This window comes from Actinia tenebrosa, unplaced genomic scaffold (assembly GCF_029948245.1).
Source record: "Actinia tenebrosa isolate PJP-AT-01 unplaced genomic scaffold, QUT_ActTen_1.0 PGA_scaffold2__45_contigs__length_23673736, whole genome shotgun sequence".
In the NCBI taxonomy this organism is placed as follows: domain Eukaryota; kingdom Metazoa; phylum Cnidaria; class Anthozoa; order Actiniaria; family Actiniidae; genus Actinia; species Actinia tenebrosa.
In genome coordinates, this window is record NW_028292579.1 from 18759904 (window position 1) to 18774557 (window position 14654).

General features: G+C 46.0%; 1 long non-coding RNA gene across 1 annotated transcript; it reads left to right on the forward strand.

Moving 5' to 3' along the window:
- The first annotated feature begins 6796 nt into the window (after positions 1-6796).
- LOC148909500 (uncharacterized) lies at positions 6797-7685 on the forward strand. Its single transcript, XR_016120398.1, has 2 exons — positions 6797-7372; positions 7501-7685. It is a non-coding gene; the product is annotated as an uncharacterized LOC148909500 (long non-coding RNA).
- The last annotated feature ends 6969 nt before the right edge of the window (positions 7686-14654 follow it).

Consider the following 14654-nt stretch of genomic DNA (forward strand, 5'->3'; position numbering starts at 1 on the left):
GCTGACCCTTCTTAGCTATTACGCTTCGGATCTGGTAAGTTTCCAAAGACCAATTAGGATCCGTAGCTCTTTTGGATCCTCCTTCTAATTCACCCGGTCCGTAGAGATATCGGACCGTGACATTACCTAATTTTTTTTCATGGGGGAAGACCGCCCTTGAACTTCTGACGTAGGACTTGTGTTCCACGTGTTTCTTTTTTATGGCATCCTTGGGTTTCATTCCCGTAGCCCTGGCCGCCTCGTTGTTCAAAGCCGCGACGACCTGGGGGAGCCTCTGAGTCCATTCCCTGTTGCGCTTGGAGGGATCTTCCAGCTCTTTCCAATACTGGTACCCAAAGAGACGCTCGGCCAAGGTCTTATTGAATCTTTCGACAATGCTCTGACCCCTGTGGTACTCAGCTTCGGCTCTTCTAATCTTAGTGTCGTGGTCTTTCAGGGTCTTAGTAACCACGCCCATGAACTCTGTCCCCGCATCCACTTGCAGCAGCTTAGGCCATTTCAAGACGCGCTTATAAATCCTACCTAGGGCTTCTGCGACTTCCCCAGAATCCTTGCTGGTTATGGGTTCGGCGTCTTTGTATCTGCTTGCGATATCAACTACGGTCAAAGCGTACCTATAGGTCTTTTTTCTCACCTTGTCATGCGGTAAGAAAAGCAAATCTGCCTGATGAACTTCATTGGGGACATTTACGGTAAAGCTGGGCCTGGGAATGTACTTAGGCACGGGAAGATAAACCTGCCAGAGGGTTTGCTTTTTTAACCAATTCTTAGCCGTTTCTTCTGATACCCTGGCCGCGGTCGCGAGTTTCTTGATGGCCGACGCTCCTTTCCAATAGCCTTCAGGCCCATAGTAAATCCTTTTGAGTTTGTCCTCTACGCGGCCCATTATATGAATAGAATCGCGCTTCGCTTGATTCAAGCGAAGGATAGGACAAGATTGATCTTGCGTCCGTTAAAATCCACCGTCTTTCCGTCCACTTTAATGGTGATGTTTATGCTTTCTACTAAATTAGACAAGTCATAGCTTAAAGAAATGGGTGTGTATTCTACTGGGTCAAATGGATTACCTTTGGGCAAAAACTTGGACATAAGAGAAGACTTTTCCCCATTGCTGTAACTATTGACTAAATCGCAATAGACTTCGTAAGAGGATGCGACTTTCCATTTCACAGGTATGGCTGTGTTGGTAATTTCCTTGCCTGAGACACCTAGTAAAGATCTTAATGCATCAGCTTTTCCTAGGGTTACCGAGAAATTGTTAGGAAGATTATGTTTGAAGGTCATTTCGTGCGGCAGCCCTGTGGTGAGAGTATAACCGCGCTTGGCGAGCTCCTTAGCAAGGGTGATTGGCGTGTAATGTCCATCGGGTAGCATTACGCTTTGATAATTGTTAGACCCCTTATGCACGGTGACCATGCCATTAATTAAATTATACCAAGAATTGTACAAAGAGCAACTAACCAGCCGAACCTTATGGGCTTTAATGGGGGGATTCAAATAAGTGGTAAAGTTATTTTTATCGCTTTCCAAAAAGACGATCATTATATTCTATGCGCCAAAGCGCCAAGCTTAGACTAAATACGCGAAAGCCACGCCTCCCGCCAGCCCTGCGACTCCTACGAAGACCAATTCGCTATCTTTTTGTTTCTTAGAAGGCTGGTAGTAATTCTTGAACTGAGGCTTTCTTAACCTAAAGTCGGGGTGCGCCTGCGCATAGAGCTTAAAGGCGTAGTCTGTGTTTTCGAAGTTCTTGTCTGCCTGCATTTTGTCTTGGTAGTTCTTATCCAACCAATCCCTGTAAGCTTGTCTTTTTTCGTTCCAAGCTGCCACGTCCCGCTGATATTTCTCCAGCGCTAAGTCGTGCCTCTTCCTTTCGGCAGCTAAATCTCCGCTTTTGTCACTTCTGACTAATCTATCCAAATACTGACCACCATAATTAGCTCCAGTGAATGCTAAAGCTGCAATAACTCCGCCTACGACTACGCTAGCCATATATATTAGAAAATCACACCGTAGGCAGGTACTTTTCCTTCCGTAGGTAATCCTTTACCATGATAGCCCCGCCAACGGCAGCGGTCATCTTAGCAAAATTAGCGAAGCTCTTGCTTGGGTCTTCAGTAAAGTCTTCTTTGAGCACTTTCTTACCTACCCAACCAATACCCGCAACGATGGAAGTAATAATAGCTGCTTCTTCAACAGTTTTCAACAACGCGGTCGACATTATATTACAAAGCGAGAAGGAAAATCTAGGTCGCCGCGGGTGATAAATCTACTCCATTTCAGGGATCTTACTTTTTCTAACAGCCGGTTCCACAGGTGCGTGATATGTTGCGGCCTCCCACTTTACTTTTGGCTTCGTAGCCCGCCATTGTAAGTAGAGGCTGCCTGCTGCTATAGCGACTCCTAACGCGCCAATGACGTATCCCGGATTAATAAAGGATTCCTCTTCTTTTTCCTCCACCTTTTCTTCTTTTTTGGCTTTGTTCTTCCTATTCATCTCCGCGAGCTTCTTTCCGGCAGCGACTCTGCCCAGAGATTTAGCCTTGGTAATCTTGGTATCTTCTATGGGAGCCTTTTCTGGTTGTTCTTCGGTGCCACTCATCTTATATTAAGGGACTTGAAGGACTTGATAAGTAACTTGATGACGACTTGACAATGACTTGGCAATGACTTGACAACGACTTGACAACGACTTGACTAAGTACTTGAGGCGACTTGATCAGGTACCTCAGCAAGTGCCGCCTGGAAGACCTTTTCGACTTCTCTGTCCTTCTTGAAGTCCTTCCAAGAGGCCGTAAGTTCCTTCAAGTCGACGTGCTGAGCTACGTGAAGTGCCGCAGAGGCGACTGCCATTAACTTACCGCACTTCAAAGACAACCACCCACAGGTTATCTTAAGTTCTTGGGCGATAACATAGTCCTCGCTTATGTCCTTCCGCAGTTGCTCCACGTCGTCTATGGGCAGTGCAAGTCCAAGCAATTTAGTCGCAAGTCGGATAGCGGAGTCTGCTACGGCGTCCGTGGTCTTACTTGCAAGGGCAGCCTCGTACCTCTTATGGAACTTCTTGACTTCATCTTCTGACAACTTATTAACCTGCTCATGGGTAAGTTCCTTGCCTATCATTTCTTTACACTTCCCAGAAGACACAAGGATGTTAAGTTGTTCCTTGAGGTTACTTTCATCTAACTGCGTGGGGACTTCATCTAAGAGCTGCTCAATGTCCATATACATTAGGAATCATAGATTCCAACCGTGTAGGGAAACCTCAAAGAGAAGATCATCTTGGAATGTTGGTGCGTTTTTAAATGCCGCATGTATTCGTGTAACTGTTCCTTGGATATCTCACCGCCGTAGTCGCTTAAGATGGTTTCCAGGTCAGACTTGCTCGGAGTATAAAATACGACAAGTGAACCTATGTTTTCCCTAAAAGGCTTAGAGACGCTGGTAAGCTGCTGCGAGAGCAACCAAACGCTGATATTGTCGTGTCTACCGCTGAAGGCGAACTTAACGAGCTCGGAGGTGCGTCTTTTTACGTCGTCCCCGCAGGCAATGTCATCCAGTATGAGTAAAGTCTGTGTATCTTTAGGGAATTGCTTGTGCCAGAACTTAAGATGGCTGGATAACTCGTTAGGGTCTACGATATCTACGAAGAAGTCGTCGTCTTTCACTCCTATGCCCGTCCAGGTGCGGTTATTCACGTAGGTGGGGCAAAGCAGCACTATGTAGTCGAAGCGGTATCTAAAGGGTCCTAATAGCTGCTCTACCACGAACTGGGTCTTTCCGCAGCCGGTGGGTCCTACTATCAGAGCGTTACAAGGCATGTGATTTGGGTTCATTTATATCCCTTCTTTCGAAGGGAACTTGTTCCCTGATATATATGGAGCCAGTGGAAGCAGTGCAAAGAATTGTCGCCGACGCAAAAGATAAAAGAGACACCATAGAAATGCAAAGGGAGGAGATAGACCGGTTAAAAGAGCGCGTGCAGGAGTTGTACGATGAAATGTGCGGTCTGAAGCGTACAGAACGGTTTGGCGCGCTGATAACGATGGCAACGTGGGCTAAGGAGTCCGTTAAGGACTTCATGCGATATCCCCTGTAGAATGTTGACGTTTAGGTTAAATCTTTGTTAAGGATGCCTGGAAACTATTTCAAAGAGTGTCTCAGAATGTTGACGTTTAGGTTAAATCTTTGTTAAGGATGTTAAATGGAGGCTAAGATATTGTTAAGTATATATGGACTGCTTGTTGTGTAAGAAGGTGTTCAGCACCAAACAAAGACTTCAATACCACGTTCGTCGCGGCGTTTGTACGAAGAAACCCTTTAGCCGCGCTTGTAAGGATTGCGGTAAGGAATTCAGCACCGTTCAAAAGATGCAACGACATCAGGATAAACGCATTTGTGGGCTTTGTAAGGACTGTAATAAGGAATTCCACAACCCCTTCGAAATGCAGCAGCATCTGAAAAGGGGCGTCTGTAATCGAACCAGACAGTGTAGTTTCTGTAATAAGATACTTAGTAGTCGTCAACGTTTACAGACGCACCGGAGAACGCATGAAGTGAATTATAGGTTTCTCTCCCGCGCTTACGACTTGGAAGGCGTGGATTGCTACCAATGTGCGGATTTGATGTGTCGCTGCCCGCATAAAGAGGATTACTTAAGGAATCGCATAGATTACCATAAGAAGATAGTCCGTACTTTCCCCTCTTTTGAACGCGCCGAAGGCGTTCCGTGGACTAAAAGGGAGTATTGGAGGCAGGAGTGCGATCGTTGTGGTTGTGTTAGAGAAGAGGAACATATCTTCAACTGTCTTAACAAAGATTTAACCTAAACGTCAACATTCTGAGACACTCTTTGAAATAGTTTCCAGGCCTCCTTAACAAAGATTTAACCTTATTGTCAACATTCTGAGACACTCTTTGAAATATATGATGCGCAATAGCATTTCTTGGGGCCTTTAATAGTAAAGCAGGGTTTGTGCAAAGAGTCTCAAGATACGACTTTATTTTTCTTGTTGTTTGTTAGGGATCAACAATACCTCAACAAAACAACAAGAAAAATAAGGACCCCTTTTAAAGCGCCCTGCAGAGCCCTAAGTATATGCTGGCCTACTTCGTGGCATTTCTGGGAGGATTCATGATCGCTCTTTCAATATATGGACTGTATTACGTGCGAACCACCTGCAGATTGCATTGCGACACCCAAACCTAAACCGCGTAAAAAATACACCTGCCTTCATTGTGGCAGTGCATTCCTTGAAGAATCCTTTGTGGGGCATTGGTGCTCCGCGGATCCTAAAGCGCAGCGGACCCTATTAGACGTCCTTACGAATGCAGAGGACTCTCGGGCTCATACTTGACTACGTCAAATACCCACCTGCCATCCTAGTAGTATAGGGAATGGGGGTTCTAGCGCAGTGACCACACGAGGATTTCCCGTTTAAAGTCACTAACCCGTGTTTGCGTAGCCCTCATTCCCTATGAGACCCCCAGGATTACCCGTGGGGGTAACAGCGCACTCGAAATATGTTAGTTTACGCCAGGATTACCCGTGAGGGCAACAGCGCACTTAAATATGTTAGTCACTAGTATAGGGAATGGGGGTTCCAGCGCAATCTCAACACGGGGCAAGACCCGTGTCAAAAATCCACCTACGGACGACCCCCACTCCAAGTGTGGTTGAGGGCAACAGCGCACTTAAATATGTTAGTCTATATATGGAGTGCGAAGAATGTAAAGAGTTTGCTTATGATTTCTGTGTAAAGTGCTTGAAACCCAAGTTTGTACCTACTAAGCCAAATAAGTATATTTGTTGTGGTAAAAAAATGCAAATAGAAGACGACACGTCAGCACAGTGTTACGAGTGTGGTAAGAATATTCGTAATGCCGTACCAAATGCTACCAGAGAGCAGTATTACGCCAATGGAGGTCGTAAGAAGACCCCATACAAAAGAATAAAATACTTCAGGGACTGGATGAGTCATATCCAAGGTTTACATCCGATATATTTAAGCGACGAAGTAAAGAAGAAAATCATAGACCACTTAGAAGAGCCAACCCCGCAAAGTCTACGGAAGACATTGAAACAATTAAAACTAGGGAAATATTACAAAGCTATTCCCTATCTTTTGTCTGAAATTACCGGCAAGTCTATTCCTGAGGTTTCTGATATGACAAAAGCCGAGTGGATGTTTTGTCGGCTGGATAAGGATATTCCTTATTACCCTGACGTAATCTATGAAATATTTTACAAAATTGACCCCAACCACCCCCTGTTAGGATGGATTCCAAGAAAATAGTGAATCTTATGGCATAAGACGATTACGTCACATGTTTTCAGCCAATCAAAACCTTCACAATTTTCTTTCACATTTGTGAAAACGTTTCACATTTGTGAAATAGATTTGTGAAATGAATTTGCATATGAACCAGACAGCCGGCGTTCAATATGTAAATAGGATCCTGTCTCGCTTTTTTCAAAGCAGATGTTTACTGAGCGAGTTTTCTTTGAAGCTCTTCTTTCGCTTCTTGGTAGATCTTTTTGCGAGATTCCTCGGAAAGATCTTTTACGACTGTTTTTTTTATTCCTTATGTCCGACTTTAATTTCTCATATTTGTCTTCTTCGGCCAGAATAAGCGAGAATTCTACGTCGTCTATCTTTCTGTCACGCAAAGCCTTTGAGACAAGGTCAGTAATTGTATTTACTTTAGCCCTTGACAGAGCTATTGTTGTGTCATGCTTGGATATTTTGCTTGACAACTGTTTCATAATGCCCGTAGCAACAGCAGAAATAATACCACAAGCTGCCCCAACGCCGGCCAAAGGAACTCCAACGATTATTCCCGGCCCAGTAAGCGAAGTAGCAACGCCGGAGCCCGTTAACACAACAGATATAGACCCCAAAGTTATCGAAATCTTATGTAGCGTACTCCGGGCTCTGACGTACTTTTTTCTAACTTTTTCATAGTGTTTTGCCTGCCCTTCCAAGTAAGCCAGGATTAAGTTCGCTTTATTCAGACGAAAGTTTTCGGCGTTTAGTTCGTTAGGTGTAGTATAGGGAACATCTGGGTACAACTGAGGTGCTGATGGTATAACATCCATTATATATACTAATGTACGACGCTTTTGGGAATGATATTGAGGAGCAGCCACATCACGACAACCGGGATTACTGGAATTGGAGAGCATTTAGGAAGATGTTTCCGCATGCAGACCCTAGTAAGTTCGAAAGGAGACCCGATGGGATTTACTATAACGGCTCTAGGATGTACAGCAACGAGGATTTGAAACCTACGCTGGTCGATCAGATAGACAATCAACTGAAGAATTCTGGTTATGTTAAACCCACACCAACACATCCAAAACCCGTGCAAGGTTGGTCAAAGGAATTATTGCTTGGTACCGGTACTTATCCGATACCCGCGGTTTCATTTGATAAACATCCAAGTTTGGATTTGACATTGAACATGCGGATCTCTAACAACCATTCCTTTTCGTTAAAGGTGCGAGATATCTTCAAAGACGTACCCATTAATCATACCACCGCTAAGGAATCTCATGAATGGTTAAGTGGTCCTAACATGCGTTATTGGCCGCAGCAACTAAACTTTGCGGTTTGGTGTGCCACCAGCGGCTGCGGTGTAAGTGCGAAGTTGATGAAGAATTCGATATTTATGTTTCACTTCCACTTTACCGCCCGAAGAATACTGCATGAGATGGGTGTTATTGCGCTGCCGGGAGATGCCACGTTTTATCCAAGAGATAATAAATACAACGTTCCTGCTTACGACCGACTTTGTAAGGAGTTCGGTGTTGTAGGGAAGGATTTTAGATGCACTGTCGGTGCTAACAATGGCTTGGGGCATATTTGGGCTTATTGGGGGATTGGTGGGCACGAGCTAAGCAACAGGGAAGTTCATGCATTGAATCTACGATGGAACACTGGGTATCATAAGGAAACTCACGACAGTAGCACCTTCTTTGAACCAAATGCCAAAACCACTAAGGAAGTCAGAGACGGACCTCTGTTCAAAGACGAGGGCGGTAAGTATGCAGGGGCTAACCCGCTGATTATCAAGATTACCAACGACGAGCAAACGAAGCAATACTTTAATTTCATACCCCCAGAAGGTAAAGGACTAACCAAAGCCGGCCTTGCCCGTTTGAACCGCAGCATAGAAGCTTACGTGTATTCTATCCTTGGGGCTCAGGTAAACACCCGATCTAGCATAGTGGGGAATACGGGCGCCGCAGAAGAGACGCGAGCCGAAGCCTTGATCTTATTCGAAAGTTCGATCTTGGAGGGCGACATTAGCAAGGGCGTACAGCGTTACCAACTAGCTATACAAGATTCTAAGGCAAGGTTGGACTATGCAGTAGCCCCGGGTTGTTGGTTAATGCCTAGTAATTTATCTATAAATACTGGTTCTGTAGTAGGATACAACAACAAACTTCAACGAGCTACTAAGGATATGAAGTTTGGGGTGAACGACGTGAACTCTGACACTCTTAGGAACATTCCCCATTTCGTGGAGAAGTCAAAAAAGTCGCATGAAACGAAGCTACCCGTAGTTAAGAAACCATCAAAGAAGGCCCTGCCTGCGATACCTGAGGAATATGACCATAACTTACTAAAGGCCGACTTAGCAGCTGCAAGCATTGGTCTGAGCTATTATATATGGCGATGAACAACCCCTACGTAGCTGGAGTAGATTGTGTTTATACGACTTACGCAGGCGAGAAAAAATACAACCAGGCATCTTGGGTTGATGTCACGGGCATGTCCGTGAATTTGAACTACTCGGGAAAGAAGTTGATAATATGCAGCATTTGCATTGGCACGAGCAGCCATGCCAACGTGGGCTTTAGGTTCCTGGATGAGAATGGCATACTGCAGCCTATGAGAAATAAGACAAACAACAGGGAGCCTGCGCATTTCTCCATAGAGCCCAACCCAGCCAGCGCCGAAAATCATTCCGTTTGGACTTTTCACATGGTCGCCGATTGCCATGGGAAGGTAAAGCTGCAAATGCGCGTAGATAACACCGGGAGCGTTTGCATAAATAGTATAGAAAATCAGAGAGATACTATCTACAATCACAAGACCATTAGCACTCTTACGGTAATGAGTCTATAGAAGGGAATTTATTCCCTGAAATATATGAACCCACACGCGAAGGAAGATTGGTTTCTACATTTTTTGGAGGAGAAGGACTACTTAGAACAGCATTGGCATGACACCGGGCTGTGGGTGAAGGTTGGAGGCCTGGGATTGATCATGTGTACCATTAGCATTTCGACGGGGTATTCGTGTAATGTCGGGTTTAGGATCGTTGATGAGAATGACCGCCCATTACTACCCTACAGAAAAAAAGATAATAATAGGAACCCAGCTCATTTCTCGTCGGAACCCCCTCCAAGAAGCGGAGAAGACTTAACGCCGGTAACTTTTCACATGATAGCCAATTGTCAATATGCGAAGCTTCAGGTTCTTCCCAACGACGTTGCCTACCTTCGGATAAATGCCGCCCCGTCAAGAGATTCCCCAACGGATGCCACTTGGAATCACAAGCCCATTAGCACCATGAGCGTGCTGCCGCTAGTTCCGCATTATCAAGGCGGTGCGAATACTATCTTTACTTATCCCCAGTCGAGGACGCCTCGGGCGCCCGACGACGATAAGCCACCAGTAATACACGAGGATAAGATTAACCCTTCATCTTCTTCAGGAGTACCACTCCAATAGCGACGACCAAGATCCAAATGTTATTCCCCACGAACTTCAACCGTTCTCCGCCGGCCCTAAGTGCCAGGCCAAGAACGCTACCCAGCAGCCCAGGAAGACCGGCTGCCATCTTTTTTCCCAAGTCCGTTAGTCCACTGCCTAATTTCTTTACGCCTGCACCCGTAGCCTTAAGCGCGGACAAGATCACGCCTACTACGCTCGAAATAGCGACCGCGAATGCCAGCGGAATACCATACTTCAAAAGGGCTCTTTTTATCTTTTCCTTGGTGGTAAGTCCCAATTCTCTTTCCAGGTTGTCCTTTTGCGCTTGTAATTCCGCGACTCTTTCCTGAAGGGTTTCTACTTCCCTTTGAGCTGCTTCCCTTTCCTCTTCGGTACGAGTTTGGTCCTCGATTACTTCTTGCTGCCGCTCTATTTGTCCCTCCAGGTCTTCGATGGCCTGATCTCTTTGCCGGATTTGTTCCTCCTTAGTATTGATTTCAGCCATTAACCGTCGCCGTTCCACTAAAGAGCCGGCTATGGTGGTTTGTAGGTCCTTAGCGTCGTCTCTTGTTAAGTCCAACTCTTGCAGGGCAAGGTTAAGAGCCCTTTGGGTTTGGTTTCTTTCGCGACGAATTTTGGTTGTTTGGTCTACCAACTCCCTTATTTCTTGATCTTTGAATTCGACCTCCCTTTTGTGTGCGTCGGCAAGCCGCTGGTTTTGCTTCATGTATTCTTCCTCCCTTTCTTCCAGCGTTTCCCGCAGCGCTTCCGTTGAGGTGCCAGAGCTTTGAGCTTCTTCTAAGTCCCTTTGTGCTTTATCTCTTTCGCGCAGGGTTTTATCCAACTGCTTTCTCATTTCTTTCATTCTTTCATCTTGATGGGCGGACTTCTTTTCAGCATCAGCGAGTAGTTGACCTTGCTTTGCGTACTCTGCGTCTCTTTTTTCTAACTCCCTTTGCAGCTCCTCGGCGCGCTTTTCGATTTCAACCCTTTCGGTTAGGGCTCTCAACCTTTCTAGCATGCTTCTAGTAGCACGCTGAAAGCCTCTTAATCTCAAGACGTCACCCCTAACGTTGCCCTCCTCATCAAAGAGGTTTTGCGGTTTTGTCCAGCGGTCTTTGTCGGGAAATCTTAAGTCTTGGACGCTTATGAGGACTTTGTTTCCCTTTTCCGTGAGCCTTACCTCGTCAGCATCAAAGTTGTCGTAGCGCAGCTCTAGCTCCTGCTTTGCTCACTCTACGGTTTCCCGCGCGGCTGCTTGCGGCTCGCCCATGTTTTGAAGCTCTATGTGCTCACGCGGAAACGTGTACTCGCGTGCTTTGGGATGTCTTAGGGCCTTTGCAATCCTATCCCTTAGGGAATCGTCGACTTGTTGGGTGGGAAGCAGTGGTTCTTCATCACCGTCGTTAATGTCAGCCTGACCTTCCTCAGTGGTGGGATCGAAGTCTGGGTCTGTTCCTTCTACTTCCATTATATATGATAAGCTCAAAGTTAAACCCAAACGTATTACCTAAGCAGGTTGGCGGGTTGAAAGCAGAACGCACCTTTCACCGGGTCACATTCACACCTTCTAGCGCAAAGCCGGGGGAGACGCTGTACGTAGGCGTGCCCCGCCTAACGGATAACCTAGTATTGGTTCCTGGTACCTTGGCTTTAAGGTTTGACCTAGCAATACAACCAAGCACCAAGGACAAGCGCTATACCGTCAATAATGTGGGTAGGAACCTCGTCTCTAAGATGAGAATCAAGTTCGCAGGGGAATCCCTCTTGGATTTGAATAGGTACGATTTGTACACCACGTATAAGGATCTGTGTCTAACAGCCTTCGACCGTGCACAAAAGATAGAGCAGGGAATTGGAAGCGTTATCCTTCGTAAGCTTCGCAGCGATACTAACCCCGCGCCTACGGACTCCAGTGGAGCAACCGCAGTAGCAGACGCAACGAGGGTAAAGACCGCCTATGGTAGCAAGTACGTTATCCCCTTGGATTTCGAAGTAATTACGAACCATGGCGCGTATTACCCCAGACAGTTATCCGAGTTGCAGTTTGAAGTAACGTTAGCAGACACCACGAACGTTATAGGAGGAATGGACAGCGCAATCAGTGCAGCTGTGGATCCCTATTCTATCACCAACTTAGAGCTGCAGTATGAGACCGTGTAGAGCGAAGAGCTGGCCCGTAGCGCTGGCATGGAATACAGCTCCGGTAAGGCATTCCTTTACGACCACGTAGTAATGTACAAGACGTTTAGCTTCTTGGATAAGACGGATGAGGTTATCAACCAAAGCATTAACCTCCCCCGAAGAAGTCTCACGGGGTTAATGTTGGTGTTTGCCAAACCCTACGAGGCCGGTAAGCGCGACTCCGAGGCCTTTCACAACCCCAACATTACTAACGTGGGGGTCAACATAAACGGCGTTCCAAACAAGGTCTACTCGCAGGGGATAAAGCCCGCAGACGTGTACAGAGAGGCCATGCGCAAGTTTGGCGACCAAATTAGCCCCGAGGAATTCTTTAAGGATAAGTATGCGCTGTGGATTGACATGCGCACCATTAACGACGAAGACCTGCATGGTCAGGGTTTACGTCTAGTAAATACGCAGGATGGCATAACATTGGAGATCAAACGCACCAAAAACACCAGTGCGAGCGACGGCGACAAAATAAACTGCTACGTCTTCGTCGTGTCTGACGCGCAACTGAGCGTAGAAATGAATCAGCTAAAGAGCGTTGCATATTAATGTTAAAATATTTCTTAAATATACAATGCTTCGCGTATTTGAAAACAACGACACCAAACTGCAATGCATAGTGCAAGGCGAAACTTTGTACTTCAAAGCAAAGGAGGTGGCTTTGGCGTTGGGCTATGAGCGCCCTAGAGATGCAATTAGAGCACACGTATCTGAGAAATACCAGAAAAAATGGGTTGATTTACAAGGGGCTGCGAATCACCGCTCCTTTACTACGCAACCAAATGCCGTGTTTATATCCGAACCTGGTTTGTACGAACTGATATTTAGCTCCAAACTACCCAAAGCTGTGGAGTTTCGTGATTGGGTCTTTGAGGAAGTCCTACCCGCGCTAAGGAAAACGGGTAAATATGCAATAGAAAGGCGGTTTGGCGGCCCAAACAAGTTAGTATTCAAGATCGAAAATGAAGCCGACCTACACGCGAAGGTCGTCGACTACACACGTAGGTTTTACCCCGATTTCATCATAGCGCCGGGTCTTGGCGAACTTCAAGATTCAGACAGCAAGCGAATAACCTGCTGGCGAAAAGGCTACCAAGCCGGTCAACCCGACCTTTTAATCCTAAATGCGCATAAGAAATACCGCGGGTTGTGTATTGAGTTGAAAACCCCAAAAGGAAACGGCGTCTTATCCGCGAAGCAATCTAAGAAAATCTCACAGCTTGACGTAAATGGTTACCTAACGATGGTTAGCAACGATTACGACATTATCTGCCGTGCCCTGATGGATTACGCGGATGGCATTCGTATTCCCTGTAAGGGCTGTGTAAAGCGGTTTAAGTCCTACGCCACTTTGAAAACGCACCTAAAGATATTCCATAGGTATAATGAAGCTCAGCTTGACTCACTGGCGTGATCGTGTCCACGGTAAAGCATACGAAATAAAAAATTACGTCGTCTTCGAAGACATCGACCGTTTACGGTTAGTCCTCAAAGACTTAGAAGGCAAGGAATATTCCTTTTGGGCACCGGATTGCGTGCGGTACGTAATTCAGGGCGAGGAATTCACCCACTTACGCAGCTATGGTAAGGTAAATGGCCGATGGAAGTTTGACATTGAAAGAAGAGTCACTCCATCTCCTCTTTGTAGTTAAGCGCCCGCTGCGCTTTAGGATCCGCGGAGCACCAATGCCCCACAAAGAATCCTTCGGAGAATACCCTGTCGCAATGAAGGCAGGTGTATTTTTTACGCGGTTTGGGTATCGGTGGCGTAATGCAGTCGGCAGGTAGTTCGCAAGTAATACAGTCCATATATTGAAAGGGCGATTAGGAATCCTCCTAAGAAGGCGGCTGCGTAGGCTAGCATATACCTTTAAAAGGGGTCCTTATATTTATTAATGTTTCTTCTTTTCTTATTGAGTTCTGCATACCTTCTACAAAAGGGGTCCTTATATTTATTAATGTTTCTTCTTTTCTTCTTAATAAACAATCAAAGAATATTAATAAATATAAGAGTGTGTTTTGAGACTCTTTGCGCAAACTAAGGACGCCTTTTCCTTACCTTCATGTTTTGAGCATGCCAATCATCAAAGCGATCCAAGTACTCCTTAAAACCGCGGGGATGATGCTGCGGGCACAAGCACTGCCAGATATGATCATCTCCTTTCCTTAAGCCGCCACACGCGTCACAGGGCGCACTCCAATACTCTGCGTTCTCCCAGCGCGTACCTTCGGCGCGGTCGAACTCCGTAAAGCGTTGGTCTATTTCTTTCTTACGAAGAGTTAACTTCCTTATGGTTTCCGCTGGGCAACATCTCGCAGCGATATCACCATGCTCCTCGCATACGACGTCCAAATCATAATTACCACGACATCTATGTTGATGCCATGCGTCGGTTAAGAGCTCCCCGCAGCGCGCACACACATCCTTTAAACACACCCTATTTTCTTGGTGGTATTGCAACATTTGGGGCGTGCTAAAGAGCCGATTGCAATCAGCACAGCGTCTTTCCTTAGACTTCAAACACACCCTTCCTTCCACGTGATATCGCAGCGCCTGTTTACTGCTAAACTGTCGGCTGCAAGTGCCACAGGTGGTGACGTTATCCACCTCTTTAAAACATACCTTCTTTTTTTTGGTGATACTGCAAAGCCTGTTTGCTACTGAACTCCCTGTCGCAATCCTTACACTTCATTATATAATAAGAATTTATTAACCCTTATAAGGGATACTTAATA